Source organism: Eulemur rufifrons, chromosome 2 (genome assembly GCF_041146395.1).
Source record: "Eulemur rufifrons isolate Redbay chromosome 2, OSU_ERuf_1, whole genome shotgun sequence".
Classification (NCBI taxonomy): domain Eukaryota; kingdom Metazoa; phylum Chordata; class Mammalia; order Primates; family Lemuridae; genus Eulemur; species Eulemur rufifrons.
This window is the reverse complement of record NC_090984.1, coordinates 17,833,311-17,854,029: the sequence shown is the minus strand read 5'-3', so window position 1 is coordinate 17,854,029 and position 20,719 is coordinate 17,833,311.

Genomic DNA, 20,719 nt, shown 5'->3' with positions numbered 1-20,719 from the left:
CACTCCCTTGTAACTATACTAAAAACTACTGAATTGTAAATTTTAAAAGGGCGATTTGGGGGTACAATGAACACTATTCTGGTGGAGGGGACACCAAAAACCCTGGCTTAAGCATTATACAAGATATCCACATAACAAAAGCACTTGTACCCCTTAATATTTTGGAATAATAAAAGGGTGATTTTTATTTTATGTGAATTTTATCTCAATAAGAACATTGCAAAACAAAAGATTGGCTGGACTGAGGAGGAACCATACATGTAATGTAAAAATTTTTGTTTAAAAATCATTCATTCCAGGAGTTGGAGGCTGCAGTGAGCTATGATGATGCCACTGCACTCCAGCCTGGGCGACAGAGTAAGACTCTGTCTCAAAAAAAAAAAAAAAAGGCCAGGCATGGTGGTTCACGCCCGTAGTCCCAGCTACTTGGGAGGCTGAAGAGGGAGGATCTCTTGAGGCCAGGATTTTGAGACTAGCCTGGGCAACATAGCAAGATCCCTTCTATAAAAAATTTTAAAATTAGCTGGGCAGGGTGGCTCATGCCTGTAATCCCAGCACTCTGGGAGGCCAAGGTGGGAGGATCACTTGAGCTCAGAAGTTCGAGACAAACCTGAGCAACAATGAGACCCTATCTCTACTAAAAATAGAAAAATTAGCCAGGCGTGATGGTGCCTGTAGTCCCAGCTACTCGGGAGGCTGAGGCAGGAGGATCACATGAGCCCAGGAGTTGGAGGCTGCACTGAGTTCTGATGATGCCACTGCACTCTACCCAGGGAGACAGAGCAAGACTCTGTCTCAAAAAAAAAAAAAAAAAAAAATATTGAGTGCCTACTATGTACCAGGCTCACATACACCAGTGAATAAATTAGACATGGATCCTGCCCTCCTGGGGCTCATGGCTATAGGGTGGGGACACAGGTGGCCCAAACAGCCCCCAACCCCCCGAGAAGCCTCACCTGCTAAAAGCCACCCCCTGTCTTGTCCTCCATGTGTTACCCTGTTTGTCTACCTGGCACCGTCACCTGAAATTATGGTGTATCTTTTTTTTTTTTTTTTTTTTTGAGACAGAGTCTCACTCTGTTGCCCGGGCTAGAGTGCCGTGGCGTCAGCCTAGCTCACAGCAACTTCAGACTCCTGGGCTCAAGCGATCCTCCTGCCTCAGCCTCCCGAGTAGCTGGGACCACAGGCATGCGCCACTGTGCCGGGCTAATTTCTTCTATTTTTAGTTGTTTGCCTAATTTCTTTCTATATATAGTAGAGACGGGGTCTCGCTCTTGCTCAGGCTGGTCTTGAACTCCCGAGCTCAAGCAATCCTCCCGCCTCAGTCTCCCGGAGTGCTAGGATTACAGGCGTGAGCCACCACTCCCGGCCTATGGTGTATCTTAAAGCCCTGCTTGCTGTCACTTCCAAATGCGTGGTCACTCTCCAAGGCCTTTGTCTCCATCACAGCTGTCGCCCCAGGGCCTAGAACTGTGCCTGGGACGTAATAGCTTGCTAAACATGGATGCGTTCAATAAACACGGGCAACAAGGCCGCAGGATGCCCGTTACGGCTCTGCAGGGAGTAGCCTGATGGGTGACCAGGGCTGAAGGAGGCTGTGACTTCAGGCTGGGAAAGGTGACATTGGACCTGAGACTCCATTGTGGGAAGGACTGTGTCCCCCCAAAGGACATGTTCAAGTCCTACCGTCTGGTACCTGGGAACGGGACCCTATTTGGAAACGAAGTCTTTGCAGATGGGCTCGGGTCACAGTGAGGCTGCACTGGAGTCGGGTGTTCGCATAGCGGAGGGGATCTGGACACACACACAGCCACGCAGAGGGAACAAAGCCGCGTGAAGACAAGGCAGGGACTGGCGAGATGCAGGCACAGGCAGGCTTTCCCAGAAGCCGGGAGGGACAAGGGTCCTCCCTAGGAGCCTTTGGCAGGAGCAGGGTGGTGCGGATGCCTTGATTTTGCACCTCTGCCCTCCAGAACAGGCAGAGAATGCGTTTCTGTCATTTGAAGCCCCCACTACCTGGCGCTTTCTCACAGCAGCCCTGGCAAACTCAGACCCAAGGGATGCGCAGAAATGTGCCCTGTGGGTGTCCTAGGGAAAGGTCTCCCAGGTTGGGGAAACAGCCTGTGCAAAGGCCCTGTGGCGGAGCAGGCAGCTGGTGGAGCCGCAAGGGGCGTGAGTGGGGGAGGGGTGGGAAGTAAGTTGGGAGGGGTCTCGGGGGGCAGGACGGGGGAGATTGTGTGGACCTGTGGTGACCGGAGGAACAGATGACACCAACACACCCTGGGTCCCAGTGGCTGTGACTTTCCAGCTGCTCCCATCTCTCCCGGAAGCCTGCTGGCCACCCCTCACCCACCCCTGACTCTGTTTGGCCACAGCCCAGCTCCCGGGGGTCGAGGTGGGGTCAGGGTGGGTAGGGAACAGCTGGGAGGCAGCTAGACAGCACGGCCCAGCCTCCTCTGCCTCATTTGCCAGGCAGCTATTTTCGGCATCTGAGCAGCTGAGCACCCCCAGGCCTCCCGACACCCCTCGGCCCACACCAGGCCGTCTGTTCCCCACGGTTCCCCCAGGCCTGGCTCAGCCGGGACGGGCTGTGGATCCTCCTCTGCTAAATAAACACCCGTGCGGGCCACTCCCGCCCTCCCCGGCGCTCTGGAGAATTGAAGGCAACACGTGCGAGCCCGAGCGCCCGCTTGCTTAGCGCCGGAGACGACGCGTAGGTAACGGGGAGAGTTTGTGTTTGCAGATGTGATTAGCTAAGATGAGGTCACAACGGATTCGGGTGGGCCCCGATCCAATGACTGGTGTCCTTACACAACGGAAATGTGGACACAGAGACGCAGGGAGATGGCCGTGTGACAACAGAAGCAGAGACTGGAGTGATATGTCTACGAGCCAAGGGACACGAAGGATTGCCAGCAGCCACCAGTGGGGCAAGGAAAGATCTTTCTCTGGAGCCTGCGGACGCAGCCTGGCCCTGCTGACGCCTTGGTCGTGGACGGCTGAGTGCCAGGACCGCAAGAGAATCAGTCTCTATTGTTTTAAGCCACCAGTTTGTGGTGTGTGGTGATGGCAGCGCTGGCAGCCCCCTAGAAGACTCGAATGAGGACAGAGGTATCCTTGAGAAAAATTTATATGTAGGACCAGAGCTTGGCGGATGAGTAGGGTTTCTGCAGTATTGTCAGAAACACTGAAAAAAACTGGAACTAACCGAAGTGTCCACCAATAGGGGATCAGACCAGTCGCCTGAAGTCCATGCCTGTCCTGAAATGTGGGGAGATTGTAGGTACGGCCGGGGAAAGGTGGCAGGAATGCAGTCATGCAGGGGGTGGCAATGGAACTAACCTTGGTGTCCATCAGTTGGGGATCAGTGAAATAAACTGTGATCCATAGCTGTCGTGGAATTGTGGAATGCAGGGAGATTCGCACATCCCCACATTGACAGTCAGCTGAGACCTAAGGGGGTGTGTGTGTATTTGGGGGAAACAGAACTAATCTAGGTGTCCATCAGTTGGGGATCACTCAGATAAGCTGTGATCTGTGGTACTGTGACGAGATCTTTGTCGGGGGAGGGGAGGAAGACGGCTGAGATGTCTTTACATGGGGGGAAAAAAAATCAAGGTTGCCAAACAATTGCAGATGGTGCAAGCCTCTCCGTGGCAAAATAAAACGAAATGCCAAACTGAATTCTAGAGTTGGGTGGACACGTGTTTATGTGCAGATGCCCAGAAAACGTCTGGGAATTCGCACACCACATGGGGTGGCACCAGTGAGTGGCGGGAAGTTGCTGTCGCTGAGAGTGTGGTCACACCACAAGAAAGCGGAGGGACCCCGGGTCTCCCGGAGCTCAGCAGCCCTCGCCTTCTGCCCCCAGCTTGGGGACACGGGAGGACAGAGGACTGGACGGGATCCTCCCGCTGGAATTGTCCTTAATCCGACCTGGGCATTGCAGGAAACATAATCTCTCACTGCAAACTCCTTCTTGGGCTGTTTTTCTAGGTCATTCTTTCCCGAGCTATTGCCCCTGGACAGCACACGGAGAGGCTGTGTCCCAGGATGTGACAAGAGAGCCTGAACAGCCGACAGGTCCCCTATTTCAGGCCCCGTCTCGCACCTCTGGCAACTTCCTACCTTAAACCTGTCCTGGGTTCTCTGGCCAGCACCAGGTCCCTGTCCCGGCCTGTGCTTCTCCCTGGGGTCAGGGGCAACTGCACCCTCCCCCGGGAGTCGGGACTAGAGTCCCAGCAGCCTGCTTTGGAGGGGTCGGGGTCCCGAAAGGAGGTCCCTCCCAGCCCCCGAAACACACACTCCCTGTAGGAACAGAGGTGTTTGGTTTTCCCTCTGCCAGAGAGCACTTCATGACCCTAGAATAAAATTTCAGGTCTTACACGTGGCCCACAGACCCTGCCTCCCCTGGCCCTGTCCCCTCCCCAGCCTCCCCTCCTCCCTCTCTCCCCCTCCTCACTCTGCCCCGGCCACACGGGCCTCCTCGCTGTGCCCCCAACACACCAGGCATGGTCCGGCCCCAGGGCCTTTGCACGGGCTGTGCCTGCCACCTGGGACACATTCCCTGCATGGCTCTCTCTCTCACTTCATTTTGGTCTCACCTCAAATGTCACTTCCCTGCTTGCTCTCTCTAACAAAGTCCCCACCCCACCCTCCCTTAAATGTCATTTAAACTTGTTGAATTTGAGTATTTCTTCCTGGATGGTGCAGATAATGACATTCAAAGCTCTCTCCCACCTCCCTGGCCTAATCCTGGCTGCCGTGAGCTCCCTCCCCTCAGCGGGAGACCCTCACGCACCCTGCTCCCAGCTGCCCCAGGGCCTTTGCACAAGCCCTCCCTCCCACTGCTCCTTCTTTGAACAGACTCTCAACAACTCTGCACGAAGTGGTTCTGTGCTCCTCATGTCTGGTTGGAGGGGCCACTCTGGGAGCTCAAAGTCGAGGCGTCCAACATCACGGACCCCTGTAGGGAGACAGTCGCTCCCTTCTCGAGCACCACTGAATCCCTCCTGTCAGGGGCAGGGGAAACTCTTGGGGTGGAGCTCAGTGGTCCTTGCACCCTGACAGCCCTAGGACGCTTGCTAATTTTTTTTTTATTTTTTATTTTTTATTTTTATTTTTTTATTTTTTTATTTTATTTTTTTTTTTTGAGACAGAGTCTCACTCTGTTGCCCAGGCTAGAGTGAGTGCCGTGGCGTCAGCCTAGCTCACAGCAACCTCAAACTCCTGAGCTCGAGCGATCCTCCTGTCTCAGCCTCCCGAGTAGCTGGGACTACAGGCATGCGCCACCATGCCCGGCTAATTTTTTCTATATATATATTTTTAGCTGTCCATATAATTTCTTTCTATTTTTAGTAGAGATGGGGTCTCGCTCTTGCTCAGGCTGGTCTCGAACTCCTGAGCTCAAACGATCCGCCCACCTCAGCCTCCCAGAGTGCTAGGATTACAGGCATGAGCCACCGCGCCCGGCCACTAATTTTTTTTTTTAAACAGAGTAAAGACAGAGTCCTGGAAACTCCTCCATCTAGAACTTAAAACATGCTTGCGTTTTTGCTGGACCTACTTTTATCATTACCTCCCAAGAGACCACAAAGCTGGTTTCCCCTCGTTCATGGATGCAGTTGGTCAATTAGTCAGTCAACAAACATCGACAAGTGCACCAAGCATTTCCCAGGGGAAGGGGACACAGCAGCGCATAAGACAAAGAGCTCAGCTTTCTCGGCGCAGACAGATGCTAAACAAGGTGAATACAGACACCCTGTCCCACTTCAGGAGGCGATTAGCAGAGACAAATCCAGGGAGGGGCGTTGGTGAGTCTCTAGGGAATTACAGTTGTGCAATTTACTCAGAAAGCACGTAAGACTCACAGGATATGAGGAAAGAGGCCACAGCCAGGAGGCCATGGGGGCCCTGTTGTCTTAGAGATGACAGTGAACTTTTTCTTTTATTTTTTTAGAGACAGCGTCTCCCTCCGTCACCTGGGCTAGAGTGCAGTGGTGTCATCACAGCTCACTGCAGCCTCCAACTCCTGGGCTCAAGCGATCCTCCTGTCTCAGCCTCCCGAGTAGCTGGGACTACAGGCACCACCACGCCCGGCTCATTTTTCTATTTTTTGTAGAGACGGGGTCTCGATATATCGCCCAGGCTGGTCTCAAACTCCTGACTTCAGTGATCCTCCTGCCTCAGCCTCCCGGAGTGCTGGGATTACAGGTGCCCAGCTGACATTTTTTGAACAAGTTATTTTTTTTTAAGTTTGAAAGAATTCTTTAAAAAGTAATTCCCATAGGATGCAGATAAGGACAAAATCAGGAAGTTCTCAAGTAACGGAAGGTCAGGAATCGTGCGGTCACGGCTACTGAGTCCCAGCAGCAGGAAGTGCCGGCAGGAGACCTCAGTTCTGATGCGCTGTGTGACCTCCAGTGAGAAATGCACCCTCTCTGGACCTCGCCTGTCAGAGCCCGGGCATGAGAACCCTCCGGGGCGCCCTCGGAGCTCTGGCTCTATAATTACTCCCGGGCTGAGAGGACAGCTGATCCCCGTGCCGTGACCTAGTTTCTCAACCCTTACCTCTCCCCGCGGGCCTGGCCCGATCATCTTCTCTGCGGGGTGTTGAGAAGGGTTGGGGGGGCAGGAAACTGCAGCTGGACTAAAGCCTCTAACGTTGCCCCTACAGGAGCTGGTGCCCCCAATTTGGGAGGAAGGGCTGGTGGGAACGTGGGTTCTGCCTATTGGACCCCATTCGTCTGCTGTGTGGCCCCAGGGAACAGCATCGGCCTCTCTGGTCTTCCTTCCCCGACACTCACTACTTGGGAGGCGTAGGAGGGTGGGCGTGGGGGGAGGTCTTCGGGGGCTCTAGCCGAGATGCCCAAGTACCCCCTCTATTCTTCCACTGTCGGGCGAGGAAGAGGCTGGGCGCCCTGAGCAGGCGGGTGACCCTCTCTGGGCCTGCAACCTCACCCTAGAGCCTTGTCCTCACGTAAGGTGGGGTGAGGAGGCCAGGCCCCCAGTTCCTCATTAGGGTGGGGCATCTGGATCCCAGTCTTGCTTCTGCGGCGAGCTTTAAGACATTAGGCCCATTTCCGGGTCATTTGTGCAAAGACTTGAGGGAGCTGAGCAAGTCGGCCCCTTGGGAGAGGACCTCGGGGCGCAGGCCCCGGGCAGGACCCTGCTGGGCCAGGAGGGGCTGACTTTGATGCTATACATTTCTCTGCCCTTCCCTTTGCCTCAGCCTGTGGCCCTGGGAGAGGTGACACTGCAGGGCTGTCTCTGTCTGTCCCCACCCCCTCCCAGGGACCTGCCTGGGGCATCTCCTCCTACGTCCCAGGACACAAATACCATCTGTTCACTGACGCCTCTTCCTGGTGCGTCTCAGCCACGGCGTGTGCCCTGAGCACCAGCCCTGGGGACCCAGCCGCATCCCCGACCTCTGCTGGGACGACCCACTGTGTCCTGGACTCACCCCCGGTGGCCACACGGGCGGACCCCGGCTCCACCCTCCCCCTTGCTTGGGCCAGAATCCTCACCCACAGCCCGGCCAGTCTGTCACCTGGCGCCATCGGCTCGACCTCCAAACACATCCAGGACCTGCGCCCCAGCAGACGAGTCGCTCCTCCTACTTCTGGCCTCACGGTTCCCACCTGCAGATTGGGACTGGGGGTCGTGTGAGGGCCCCATAGGCCCCATGTCCTGCGGGGAGAGAACTGGCCCAAGCAAGAGCCCCTGCCGTAGCAGGTGCGGTACAGAGCAGGCATCCCACGGGTGCCCCAGGAGGAAACAGAATGACTCAGCCTGTTATAGACAGGGAAGCAGAGGCCCAGAGAGGGCAAGCAACGTGCCCAGGGACACACCGCATTCAAGGAACAGCTGCAGGACTCAACCCTATGACCACACACTCCGGGTTCCTCCCACGGCTCTCCCAGGGCTGGGGGGACCCCATCCTCCACGGGACCCAGGCGCCCGGCCCATGCCAGCCTGGCAGAGCCACGAGGCCCCCAGGAGCTGCCCTGGCTGAGCGAGGCTTCCTCCTCTCACACCGCCCCAGGGCCCCACCGCAAAAACATCGGGGCCAGCGAGGCCACGGGCAGCTCAGCAGATGGTCGGGTGACGCAGGTGGGGCAGCCCCTGGGGATGCTGTGTGGCCGCTGCCACCAGAGGAAAGTCCTCATGGACGTGGATTGGGTGTTTGCAGAATCCCAGGGCCTGCGCTAAGCATGTTACAGACCCCCAAACACCTCAGCCACGCTCGGGACCAAAGCCCTCTACCACCCCCACTTTCCAGATGGAGAAACTGAGGCTCAGAGATAAATGAGAGACCCTCCCAAGCCACTACTGAACGTTTATAAAGCACTTCCTATATGCCGGGTCTCGGGATTCATCCGTCTGTTCGTTCATTCGTCTCTCTTCCCTGAGCTGGGAATACAACAGGGAACAGAGACACGCAGACAGTCTCTGTCCTTAAGGAGCTTATATTGTGGTGCAGTGACACACAATGAAACAAGGATATGGCGCATCAAAAGCTGGGCACAGTGGCTCATGCCTGTAGTCCCAGCTACTGGGGAGGCTGAGGCAGGAGGATCACTTGAGCCCGGGAGTTGGAGGCTGCAGTGAGCTGTGATGATGCCACTGCACTCCAGCCTGGTGAGACCCTGTCTCTAAAAATAAAAAAAAAAAGGGGAAAAAAAGCATATGGCATATCAGTTGCTAATAAATACTAAGGCAGGAGGGGACAGCTGTGTCCCCGGGTGATGTCACCTCCTCAGCTCTGTGCCCCGCCATTCATAGGCGTGAAGCTGGAGCTGGGGCCGGTGGCTGAGGACGTTCCTGCCTCCCCTCCCCAGCAAGGGGCGCACCCCACAAGAGCCAGGCTGCCCATCTGTCCCCATGGGGCCCTGCTCAGGCCCTGGCCTCGGGCAGCGTCCGCTGCTTGGCCGTGGGGGGCCGGGGGATGCAGTATCGACCCCTGTGGACAGACTACGCCCGTTTCAAGGACAGAGGTTCATTACCATGCACGACGAGCCACAGCAGAGGCCGCAAAGGCCTTTGGCAGGGGGGCTGGGCCGGGCGGCAGGGACGGCGGCCTTGGGGGTTGTGGGCAGGAGTCGGGGGCCTGCCCTGAGGAGGCGGGGACAGCCCGTGTGCAGACACCCCGATACGCGATCACACCCCAGGACTCGAGTTTGCTTGCTAAACCGCAGCACGTGCAGGCCCTGGGCTGGCACGGGGCGGGGGCGGCATCCCGGCCTGCACACGGTGCGTTTTGCCCCATGCCAAGTCTCCCATTGAATGCTTTGTATATTCAGAGTTGTGCAACCATCACCGCTATCTAATTCCAGAACATTCCATCACCCCCACGAGAGGCCCTGTCCCCATCAGCAGTCACTCCCCACCCTCTCCCCAGTCCCTGGGGACCACAAATCCACGTCCTGTCTCTGTGGAGCTGCCTGTTCTGGACATTTCATATAAATGGAGTCACACACTGTGTGTCCTTCTGTGTCTGGCGTCTCTCACTGAGTAGGACGTTGGGGGGACAAACGGACAAGAATCGTAGAAACAAATGAGTGAACTAGTCGTCTAGGAAAGGGCCGAGGGGTCTGTCCCGGTCTGTTGCTTTGCTCTGCGTGGCCGGGGGCCTGGACGGTGAGCAGGAACCCACCAGGCGAGGCGCAGGGAACAGCGTTCCAGCTGGAGGGAACTGCCTGGGCAAGGGAGGCTGGGGGCTGGGTGTGTCTGAGTTTGGGGGTGGGGGTTGGGGTTGGCAAGTGTAAAACCGCACGGGGAACTGAACCCACAGTGAGGTGTTTGGACTTGGATCTATGAGCACTGGTGAGCCACGGAGGATGCTGAGAGAGAGCATGACGTGATTGGAGTTGCAGTTTGAAGATGTGTCCAGCTCCGTGTGATGTGACCCCGGGTCACCCCACCTCACCTGAGCCTGGAAAGCCTTGTCTCCTGCCTAGACCTTGACCATGAGACAGCAGGAATCTAGTATTCCCCTCTCCAAGTCCCTCCCCACCACCACACAGAGCTGGGTGCGCCAAGGGCTCAGCGACACCCAGTGAACTCAGCACAGACTCAGAGGAGGCGCAATCGCAAACCTAGCGCCCGTCCCACTCGGGAGCCAGGACAAGGACTCACGGGCCTCTGCCTGAGCCTGCCACTGACCGCCTTGGGCAGAGACATTTAACTCTCTGAGCCTCAGTTTCCACTTTTGCACAAGGGACTCGGAGGACACCTAACCGCCTCCCGGGTCTGACACGAAGAGCAGGAGAGAAGTCAGCGGGAAGGTGCTTCCTGACCTGGTGCCTTTTGGACGCGTCTCCACCAGGTGCCAACTGGGGGCAGGCTCTGTGCTGCTCCTGGCCAAGTCTTCACCTCATTCATTCATTTGGCAAGCATTTAATGGGCGCCAGCTGTGTGCCAGGCACTGTTCTTGTTCTTAAGGCAAATAGCAATGAACAAAACACAGAAGCCCGGCCATTCTGTCTAGGGGGTTTTGAACTATGGCCTCCCCACAGACGTCCCTGTCCTAATCCCTGGGACCTGTGGATATGTCACCTCACATAGCAGAAGGGACTCTGCAGATGGAATTAGGCTAAGGATCTTGAGATGGGAGGTCACCCTGGGTGACCCGGGCGCCCAGTGTCAGCACAGGGCCCTCCCACGAGGGGGCAGGAGGGTCGGAGGCAGAGAGACTGGAAGACGCTGCGCTGCTGGCTCTGGAGGGGGAGGAAGGGCCTGAGCCGAGGGATGCTGGGAAAGACTGGAGGCGGGTTCTCCCCTGGAGCCCCCAGGAGGGACCGGCCTCGCCACACCTTGATTTTAGCCCAGGGAGACCATGTCAGATTCTGACCCCAGAACTGTGGGATGACAAACGTATGTGGTTCCAGTCATTCCTGGTGGCTGTGCCAGCTGCAAGAGGAAGCTCGCACAAGGCCGTGAAGACCAGGGGCACAGGCATCCCGGAGCTGTGCACCTGCTTCCTGGGCTCGGAAGGTGGGAGGCACTGCGCTCGCCACGGGGTCTGACACCTGCTTAGCCGCAGTGCAGGCGCCTGTCTAGGGCGTCCCCTGAAAACTGACCCTCACGGCGGGACCCGGGAAGTTGAGGCCCCTCTTCCCCACGCCCCGAGCTGTCCTTCGATATGATCCTGGACGAATCTGCCAGGAAACTCTCAGCCTAAGCGGGAGGCGGAGTGTGGGGTCCTTTCCCTAGAACAGCGGCAGCTCCCTCCCTGCGCCCCTGGCCAAGCCCCAGCTCCTTTCTGTCCACCTGCGCCCGCCCCCACCAAGGTTACTCTGGACACATCCTCCCTGTGGCCACTCTTGGGGCAGGGGATGCTGACGTGGTCCCTCCTGGAGGCAGCAGCTGGACCTACATGGGGCCAGGGAGACCGAAGCTTGGCAACTGGCCCCTCTGTCCCCAGGCCCCCCACCACAATTGGGGCGACACACTGCAGGTCCCCCAGGACTGGTGCAATCTATGTCCTAGATCTGGGCCCTCCCGGGGCTTCATCCATGAAATTCATTAAGCCCTAATTAGCTTCCATCTGCTGTTCCTCCCTGTCAACCCCTCCAGGGGCTGGGGGCCTCTCAACCCACTTTCCTTGCCAGCCTGGGGATGGGGGCGACAGACTGCCCTCTGCAGGCAGGGCCTCCAGATCTGGAACCACTGTATACCCTGGCTGCTTCACCCACTAGCTCAGCCTTGAGGGTGGGGATAATGAAGCTTATTCTGGAGAAAAAGAGACTGAGGGTCAGAGTGAGCCCCAGCTCACCTGCCATCGCTCAGCTGGAGACAGCATTTGAACCTAGGATGGATGCCAGCTCCTACTCACAAAATCCCAGCTCCCTCCTGGAGGCTGGAGGGCACTCCTCCGAGGCCCAGGATTGACATGCGGTGGTGGGCGGCTCTCTGGGGCCCCCCTGGGACAAGTTTGCCAGGAGAGCTCTCTGAGAGGCTCGCTACCTGGTGACTAGGTGATGACTCAGGGGCACCCAGGAATGACAGCATGGTGGGAAGAGACATCAAACTGCCGCTTTAGACCTGCTTTCTGTTCCCACTCAGCAAGGCACCTTCAGATCCCGTGATTAGGCTGGGGGTGACAGCCATGGCCACCCCCATTGTGCAGACATGAACACTGAGGCTGAGCAGGATGAGGCAGGGCTGGTGTCATAACCTTTGTGACCCTATGGAGCACCTGTTTGGGGGCAGCACCATGCCAGGGTCTCCATGGGCCAGTCTCATTTAGCCCTGTGTCAGGTAAAGCCGACAGAGGGGATGTCATTTGTCTAAAGTCACGGCCCAGCCCCCGGACAATCCCCCACTCCCTGAACCTGCTGGCCTGCGTCCTCAGCCTCTCCTCCCTCCCACACCACCAAACCCTTTCCGTCCTGCACACCTCTCCCAGGAAGCCCTCCCAGGTTGTTCTGGGCCTCACGGCTGTGCTGTTTCTGAAAGGTCTCCCCAGCCAGCCCTCTGCCTGCTACGGCGCCATGCCAGAAGCCCCCTCCCCACCCCTGCCGGAGCAAGGGGTTCTCAAGCATAGCTGTGTGCACATGTGCTCGCCAGAGGCTGCTGGCTAAAAATGTTCTGGGGCCCATCCCCCTGAGAAGTTGTGACTCCTCAGAAACGGGGAGTTTGGGGGGAATCAGCAGCTTTAGTGTCCGAGGCACATACTGAGAAACCCAGTTACAAGGTGGTCTCCAAAATGAGGACCCAGATCTTTTCTCACGCCCAGATGGAGGTACGAAGTGCTGCTCCCCCAACTTGTTGAATGGGGTTTAGGGGCACCCATTGGCCAGACCCCAGATGCGCGGGGGCACCCAGGCTCAGCCTCAGGGGATGGAGAGAAGCCCCTACTACCATCCTTGGCACTGCCTGGACACGGGCCCACAGAGCAGGGGCTCAGCCCTGTGCCCCCACGTTCCTCCCAGCCAGACTGAGCTGTCTCCAGCTCCAGGGACCCCAAACACCCTGTCTGCCTTCCTGCTCCGGCACCCCCAGGCTGGACCAGAGCCGGCTGAGGGAGACAGGAAGGTGGGGCGCTGAGGCTCCGTCCAGACGGCCCCCATCCCCAGACCCAGCCAGTCTCCCTTCATCCGCCCTGAAGGGGGGCGCATCCTCCCTGGCGTCTGGGAGATGCCCACCCGGTTCCCCGCTCCTTGGCGCCCCAGGGGAGGGGCGGGGGGACCCCAGCGTGGGGAGTTGCCCCCCAAAGTTTCCAGGGGGAGCGCCGGGGGCCTGGCCAGGAGCGTGCGCCCGGGAGGGGCGCGCGGGGTGAGTCCCCTGGCCAAGGATGGGGATGCCGATCGGGGGCTGCGGGCTTCAGGGGCGCGGGGCACAGGGAGCGGGATCCCCGGCCTGCGGACGCGCCCTGCCCGGGCCCCGCGCGCGGCCACTCACCTGGGCGGCTCCGCTGTGGACACGGCGCGGGCTGCGGCGCGGGGGCCGCGCGGAGCTGACTCGAGCCACCGCCACCGCCACCGCCGCCTGCCAGGCTCCGCCGTGCGCGCCCCCGCCGCGCGCGCCCGCCGCCGGCCTCCCCAGCACGCACGGCGGGAGCGCGCGGGGGCTGCGCCGGGGCGCGCGCGGCTGCCGGGGCCGCAGGTGTGCGGGGACACGTGGGCGCAGGTGCGGGGGGTGGGGGCGGATGCCAGCCGGGCGCAGCGAGGACGGGCGCCAGGGCGGCTCGGGGGGCTGCGGGCGGGACCAGCGTGTATGCTGCCCGCACCGTGTCCGAGACCCTCTGTCCCCACGGCCTCGGCAGGCCCGCGCAGACTGCCGTGCAGGAGACGCAGGGGCTCCCCAAGTGCGCAGGTTGTCCCATCTGGAACCTTCTGGAACCTGCCACCTCCTCCGCCCCCCTGTCCTCAGTTCAGGCCTCCACCATCTGCACCTGGACACCTCCCCTGGCCCAGCCCTCAGGTCCAGTCCGCAGAGGAAGCTTAGCCACTGCGCTCCGGAACCTCCTATGGCTCCCCATTGCCCTGAGACCTGCCTAAACTGCACGTGAGCCGTTGGACCTGCCCACTCGCCTCCTCCCACCGCGCCTCAGGTCCCCTGCCTGACACACCGCCCCCTTGGTGCCAAGTTCCTCTGGTCCCAGGGCCTCTACACTTGCTGTTCCCTAGCCTGGAATGCCTTTCCCTCCGTGCTTGTGTGGAGCAGTCTGTGACAATTGTGTTAGTCTAGCCTGACTCATACACCGTGGCACCCCCTGCCCGGCGTGCGGGGACACACAGGAAGTGCTCAGTGAGTGTTTGCGGAAAGAGTAAGTCTTTTCCTTTCATATGTGGTGACCAGTCTGGGGAGTGTGGGTGCCTCCGTACTTGGGAACTTTGTCCTCATCTAATAATGGGCCTCCCGCCCGAGGACACGCCAAGAACCACTGAATGTGGGGGTGGAGGGTCCTACTCCCATGCCCCAAGCTGGGACACTGGGGGTCCACAGGGGGCAGGAGTGGGACCAGGACTGGGACCAAGGGTGGGGGGTGCTGAGCCCCAGGACAGGGTCTTCCCGGCGACAGCCAGGAGTGAGTGCTGCCCCACGCAGGGGCTCACCCTGCGGAGTCTGGCGTGGGTGGTGGGACGTTCTGCAGCATGGCGGGTGCAGGGTCAAAGGGGAGAGGGTGGGGTCACCCCCGATCATACAAAAAACACCAGCCGAGACCCGCCAAGCATTTGCTGTGTGCTGGGCTCGGTTCCCAGCACCGGCCTTTGATCCTTGCTGCATCTGCACTGTCGCAAGGTGTACACTTATTCCCATTTCTCAGATGAACAGACTGAGGCTTAGAGATGCCACTTGTCCCACGAGAGGGGCAAGAAGCCTGGCTGCCTTGGGGGCCTGGGCCTGTAACCCTGCACTGTTCCCCCTGCAGTCCTCCCTACCCGCTGCATCCTCCCAGTGGCTTTGGTGGTGGCTTGGCATCCACTTGGCCACCTGTGACTCAAGCAGGCTCCGGTCCCAGACTGTCGCGTTGGCTGGAGGCCCAGAAACTGCATCCCGGGAGGCCGCAGGCCAGTGCCCCCATGGGACGCTGCAGGGGGAGCGGTTCCCTCCCTGGCTCCTGGAGAGGCCCAGAAGGACCACATGACCCCTCCCGCAGTCCCCCTCCCCCACCGGCCGGCCTGAGCAGGAGTGTGGAGGTGCCACTGCGCTGTGTGACCTCAGGGGAGTTGCTTCACCTCTCTGGTCTTCAGTTTCTCCCTCTGCAGAATAATTTCCCCATCTCTGCCTCTTGGGGCTTTTGGGGGAAGGCATTCATTGAGCACCTACTGTGTACCAGGCCAAGCTCTGGAGGGAGGAAACTTCGAGGAACAAGGGGGAGCAGGTGCATGAAATAATCGCAGAGAGGGGGTGGGAGAGACAGCAGAGACACCCAGCGCCCGACCTAAGCCGGGTATAGGAGGCTCCCCTAGGAGAGGACACTTGCTGTGAGTCCTGGAGGGCAAGGGACGTTAGTCAACCCCCTGTGTTCTAGTCTAGGTCCTGCCACACCCTGGCTGTGTGACCGTGGGGGACTCCCCTCCAGCCTCAGTTTCTCCATCTGTACAATGGGGACAGGAGCAGTTCTCATCTTCCAGGGCCCCCAGTGACAGGGGCACACGCCTGTGGCCGGACGGCAGGGGTGAGAATGCGGGGTGGGGGCATCGGGCCAAGCTGTTCCCTCGTCCTAGAGCGCCCTTCCCACGGACGTCTGCCCTGCCGCCCCGCTTCCCCTCACGCACGCACGTCCCCGTCTGTTCCTCCTTCCCAGCCTCCTGTACGTTCCTGTTACGATCCTCTGAGATTCAGTGACTTACCCTGCGTGTCTCTGCCCTCCCCTTCACCGCTGCGTCGTACACAGCGCGCGTCTGACAGACTGGTTGGATGCATGAAGGATCCAGAGGCATTGAGGCGGGCAGAGTTTGCTCCCAGGACAAGGGTTTCTGGGGGTCCGAGCGGTTTCCCTGGAGGTGTTTCCTGCTCCCAGAAACCAGGGCCTCACGTCTCCCTTTCTTTCCTCGGCAGGGCAGGGACCGCACCTGGGCGCAGCATGGGGCCGGTACACAGTAGGCGTCAGCGGATGACGAGAATGTGCAGGTTCTGTTGCTTGTAGCAAGATGAGGGAGGTGAGTTTGAAGTTCCGTGGAGAATCCCAGGCCGGGCCGCTCCCGGACGCTGGGTGACCTTGGGGCATGCCTTGTTGTCTCTGGGCCTGGCATCCCGGGTGGGTGTCTCCCCGGTCCCTCCCTGAGACCTGCCCTGGAAGGGTGTAGGGGGCTTGGGAGGAGGACGCGGGTGCAGGTTAGAGCCTCCCAGGCACTGGGGCCGGAGTACCTGGTTGCTAAGGTTACGACCACCTGTGATGGGGACGTTGCCATGGAGACGGGCCACCTGGGGTGACTCCAGATGAGAAGCCGTGGGAGGGGCTGGGGGCAGGGAGGCAGCAGTCTGCACAGGGGTCTGCCCAATGGGGCTTCTGAGCCCCCGCGTGCCCCTCTGGGGAGGGGCTCTGCCCATCCCGTGCCCCCTGCCGGGCAAAGCCAGCGGGGGACCTTATGTGGCAGGAATTATTTCTAAAATTAAAAGCTCTCCAGCTCTCGCCCTCTCTCTCTAGCGCCATGCACGGGACCAGGTGCGGTGGTCACAGCCCCGTGATGGGAGGCTGGGGGGCAGGTGGCCTGGGAGACTCAGGTGTGGCCCCGGACCATGGGGCTCCCCTTCTGTCAGTGGGGTACAGTCATCAGTCTTGAGGGGGCAAACACTGGGAGTAACTGAAGCCTTGTGCTCCAATGGCCTGGGGAACAGCTCCGGCTTTGCTGTGTGACTAGCCTAGTGACCTAACCTCTCTGAGCCCCGACAGCCTCATCTGTAATTTGAGAATAACAATAACTACTCCTTATTGCTTTGGGAGGATTAGATGGGCATATCATGTTTACAAGACTGCCTGACCCACAACTGTGAAAGATGAGCTGTTGTTATTTACTGAGTCAACAGTTGCTCAGCACGTGCATAGAGCAAGGAGCTGGGGACACCGGGCCCCCCCAAACTGTCCCCACTGTGACAGGTTGGGGACACGAACGGGCACCAAATCGAGGCTGCAAGGCGAGCTTCACGGCAAAGCTGGGCCCTGAAGGACGAGTTCTGTAGGCCAAAGAGGGTGGCAGAGAGCACTGTGTGTTTGGAAACCTGCAGAGTAGAGCAACAAAGGTAGAAAATGCAGAAGGGGCGCTCAGACATCATCTTAAGGGAAGGTGGGAGCCATAGAGGGTTCCAGGCGAGGAGGAAGAGGATTAGGATTGGATGTGTGGCCGTGTGGGAGGATTCTAGGCACAGAAGTCAGGAGCTGCTAAAACTGTTCCCCTAATAAGTAACCCCCAGAGCAAGAATGGGGGTCATCCATCCCCCATTAAAAAAAAATCTCTCCTCTGATATACATAAAAATTAATAGTCTCCATTGGATTCTGAAGGAACCTCTTGTTTATATCAACTTTTTTTCCCTTGAGACTACATCTCACTCTGTCACCCAGGCTTAATTGCTGTGCTGTCAGCCTAGCTCACAGCAACCTCAAACTCCTGGGCTCAACCGATCCTCCCACCTCACCCTCCCAAAGTGTTAGGATTATAGGCATGAGCCACTGCACTGGGCCCCAAGTTTTTAATCTGAATGGGGGTTGAATTTTTGTCTAAGGAGGTGTTGAATTTTCCCCATCTCCTGAGGTTTTCTTCCTTTATGCTGTGATTGTAGCTAATTGCATTGGGTTTTGGGTATTAAACCAACCTTGCGTTCCTGGGATAAGCCCCACCTGGTGGTCACGGCGTATCCGGCTTTTTATAGACTGCTGCATTCAAGTTGTTACTATTTTATTGAGGATTTTTGCATCTATATTCATGAGGGATGTCGGCCGGTGATTTTCTTTTCTGTAATGTCTTTGTCAGTGTTTGATTACGCAGGGCTCGTAACACGAGTTGGGAAATGTTTCCTCCTCCTCTGGTCTCGGAAAAGGTTTGGGGAGATCAGTGCTGTGTGTTCCTTAACAGCTTCTGGGTCCTTCTGAAGGTGGAGTTTTCCACATTTGCCGATGGAGGGGGTGTCAGGGCTGGTGGGGAGGGGTATCCCAAGGTTTGGGGCCTGAATATAGGGCTGTTTTCTCTGATGCGGGAAGCTGGGAGGCACCCAGTGGATGGGGGAGCAGTGGCTTGGGACATGTCAATTTTGGGGTTTCTCTCTGGTGCTGGGGCAGAGCCAGGGGCATGGAAAGGCAGGGAACTCAGATGCCTTTTCCAGCAACAAGATTGGGAGCCCAGGTCACCTGTGTCTCAGGCTCTGCTTCCTGGCCCTCTGCCTGCCACCTGCCTGTCCCCTGTCCCCAGACCTGCTCCTGTGCATTTTGCCAGCTGAGCTTACAGGAAGCCCGGTGGCTGCGGGGCCCTCATCCCCGGGTGAATGCTGACACCTGCTGGCTCTGGGAGCGTGGCCAGCCGCGGACAGGGTGGGCAGGTGGTGGGTAGAGGTTTGCTGGCCCCAGTCCCGAAGGGAGGCAGAAAATGTAGGAGGGCCCCGGTTCACCCATTCAAGGCAAACGCTTCCTGCGCGACAGACCCAGGCCGCCCCCAGGAAGCTCCTGGTCTAACAGGCAGGTGGGGCAGTGGGACCCCCAGAGGCAGTGAGGGCTCTGGGCGGTGTGGAGCCGGGAGGGCCGTGGCGAGATCCCGGGGGCTCCAGCCTGGGCAGTGGGGCTGGATCCCTGGGGTGTCCCAGCTCTGTCACCCTGGGAAGTCCCCCACCGAGTCCTAGGACTCCTCCCCACTCACACAGACCCCCGTTTACAAACCTTCTTCCTTTCACACCCACGTGTTTGTCTGAGTCCAGGCAGGAAACCGAGCCCCGAAACTCATTCCCCAGTGGCTGTGGCATGGGGTCCTCCGTGGTAGGAAGTCACTCGCTACACAGCGTCGTCTGGGTGCCCAGGTGGGCGCTCTGGGCCGCAGGGAGGCCTCCCCTCGGCAGCTGGAGGAAGGAGGGGACCGAGGGTGAGGCCGGGGTGGCCGCTGTCTCTCAGCTCCAGGGGCCAGGGTGGGTTCATTCCCTCCACTCTTTGTCCCTGTCATACACTTAGGGGCTGGGTCTCCGCACCCACGAGGTGAGGAGCCCGGGGCCAGGGGCAGAGGAAGGGTGTGCGGGGTGGGGGAAGATGGTGCTGAAGGCAGCCCCCCCTAACCTGGTTAGAATCCTGGTTGTGTGACCCTGTGCTAGTTGCTTAACCTCTCTGGGCCTCAGATAATACCAGGACCTACTAGAGGGTCTTGGGGAGACTCCCATGAACCTCAGGGAGGTGCAGGGCTGACCGTCAGCAAGGTCAAGATCTTGTCCACCTTCGGAAGCCTCTGGAACCTGCTGTGAGGTGGTGTCCTGGGGGTCCCTGGCGGGTCTGGGGTTGAGCTGGGGCCTGCCCTGTCTGGCGGGGCTCCTGCAGATGCTTCCCAGAGGGGAGCCTCTGAGGACAAGACCCGAGGCCTCTCGGCCAGCACTCGGAAGCCGAGGGCCGTGGTGACCAGGGGCACGTGCAGCAGGGCAGGCGCCTGGTCTGAGGGCCGCAGCCCCCGCGGCCTGACCCAGGATCTGCGCTGGCCGCGGGCAGGGAGTTCAAACGGCGGGATCCCAGCTGGGGTCAGTGGGCCGTGTGCGGGCCACATGGCGGGCGGTGGCAGGACCGCTGGGGCCAGGGATTTATACTGGGGTGAGGGTGCGGGCCCGGGGGATCCAGTGTCTGCGGTGTCCTCATTTCTCTCTGGCTTCCTACTCTGTCACCGCCTGTTTCTGCCTCTCCTTGTCTCTAAATCTCTCTGCGTCTCCCTGTTTCTGGCTTTGTCTTCTCTGACTCTTTGTAAAATATTCAATTTTGAAAGTGATACTAAATGTAAGATATTAAATATTAAATTTCAACTTTTAAAATATTCAAACCTTGTGAATAGGCTGGAGTCCCCCTGTGACCACCATTTAAATCCCAGGTCAGCACGGATCCTTCCAGATCGCTTTTTTTCTTTTTTTTAGAGACAGGGTCTTGCCCTGTCACCCAGGCTGGAGTACAGTGGTGTCATCATAGCTCACTGCAGTCTTGAACTCCTGGGCTCAAGTGATCCTCCTGCCTCAGCGCCCCAAGTAGCTGGGACTACAGGTGTGTGCCACCATGACCGGCTAATATTCCTATTTTTAGTAGAGACGGGGTCTCGCTATGTTATGTTGCCCAGGCTGGTCTCAAACTCCTGCCCTCAAGGGACCCTCCTGCCTCGGCCTCCCAAAGTGCTGGGATTACAGGTGTGAGCCACTGCACCCGGCATTTAAACGTGCAGAAATGAGACCTTTTTAAAAATGGTTACCTTAACTAAGTGGTAGTATTCCAACCATAGTGCTAAACTTGCATTTTCACTCTGCGATTTGCCACAGCAGGTTTCTGTTTCTATTGCTGTGTAACAAATACCCCCAAACCCAAGACACAGAGGCACAAAACAGCAGCTTGTTACTTCTCATGGTGCTGTGGGTCAGCTGCAGTTCCCAGGCTGGTCTCCCCTGGGTTACCCTGTGAGGCCTCAGACACCTGCAGGTCACCTGGGCTGCAAAGTCTGAGGCCCCTGGGCAGCTGGTCTCCATGGCAGCATGTCGGCCAAGCAGGCCGCTCGGCTTCCTGAGTCCTGGCCGCCTTGGGGCAGCGTTCCAAGAGAGCACAGGTGGAAG